The sequence below is a fragment of the Salvelinus namaycush genome, chromosome 26, assembly GCF_016432855.1.
Source record: "Salvelinus namaycush isolate Seneca chromosome 26, SaNama_1.0, whole genome shotgun sequence".
NCBI lineage: Eukaryota > Metazoa > Chordata > Actinopteri > Salmoniformes > Salmonidae > Salvelinus > Salvelinus namaycush.
Window position 1 is genome coordinate 3,871,733 of NC_052332.1, and position 1,571 is coordinate 3,873,303.

General features: G+C 42.0%; 1 pseudogene; it reads left to right on the forward strand.

Moving 5' to 3' along the window:
* Nucleotides 1-220: 220 nt before the first annotated feature.
* LOC120021937 lies at nt 221-332 on the forward strand (annotated as a pseudogene).
* The last annotated feature ends 1,239 nt before the right edge of the window (nt 333-1,571 follow it).

The window sequence follows — 1,571 nt, forward strand, 5'->3', positions numbered from 1 at the left end:
TGGTTATTAAATTCTACAGTGTTGCATGATGGGAACCTAGTGGTTCGCTGACATAATCTAGTAAACAAAATAAACTACTTTTTCACTGCTCTGTCTGCAAGTGCGTTCCTAAATGGCATTTAACACAGGTCGATGTGATATTATCAGAACACAAAGTGGTTACCATCAGCTGAAAATGTTGGCACTGGAAAGACTTGCCCTCCACCGATGTGTACAACTCATACTTACCTGGCAAGGGAGATACCGTGATCAAGAGGGCGGTTCACTCAGGGCGAGGCTCAGCCATTGCATTCCGGCTGTGCTGACCCCTGCAAATTTCTGCATTTGCGCTCTCCCCTCAAGTCTTGTTTAATGATATACCGTTGCTTGAGGATGAGTCAGCTGACCGTGCTTATGGAGATCTTTGAAATCCGGCGTGAAAGAGACTTTGTGGACCAATGTTACGCATAATTGAAAGGTGGAAACATCATTTTGCGAAATGCAGCATGGTATTTATGCCACGCTGGTACGTCAATCAAGAGATAGTTGAAGCCGCTCTGACCCCCCCCCCCCCCCCCCCCCGACACATGACTTGTCGTACATGCCCCATGCGCTTACAATATGAAATTGTCCTTACATGTGCTCCTCCTTAGCACAGAACAATGCAATAGGTTTTCTACATTCAGAGCTTTTGTGTATTTATTCTGGCTTGTAGGATAGCTGCATGGGAAACTGTTGCTGATGATGTATTTGTCATTGGATTTGCCCATTTCTTCCCACAAGGCTGAAACATGTGCCCTCGCTTTGAAATGTTAGCAAGGTTTGTTTGTATTTCATCCAACTATCTGTGCTACAAAGTGATGGCTACAGTATATGTAATTTATTCCACTTTTTGAGTGACCCAAAGTTCAAGCTGCTTATCTAATTGGTGAAAATACAATGTCTGTTTATCAGACTGACTTTATATGGTGTACCAAGAGTTGTTCGCTCGCTTACGGCCATACCAGCCTGAATACGAGTCTTTTGGGGTTTTATTCAAAGGATTTTGAAGTGTAATCTTGGTTTTTGATGAATAAGTGAATTTTTTGTTAGTTTATTTTCCCCCTTGCAGTTTTGCTGCTTGGGGGAGAGTTTTTGGGTCTCTTTATTTTACAATGACGGAATGATCAAAGGAAGAAACATGGAAATGAAGGAGTAAAGAATTAACAGGAGAAGATAAGGTGACGAAGGAATTATTACGATCAATTAAGGTGTGTGGAGAGGTGGTGGGTTGTAGAATGAAAGGCGAAAGAAAGTACAAGATTACAATGAGCAATAGAAAAGGGAAGGAGCGTATACTGGATGGCTTCATGATACAAGAATTATGGTAACTAATGAACTCGTAGTCTCTTATGAATCTTCGTGTGTATATAGAGGACAGCGCTATACTAGACAAGCTACGTAGCTGGGATGTAGCTGCAGTCTCGGATATCAGGAGGAGAATTTGGCCAGGGACAGATATAGTGGATGGTACGCGTTATTGTAAAGTTAAATTCACTGACACTGTGCAATCATTGCTGTATTTTACTAAATTTGAGACACTGGAGGGTGGA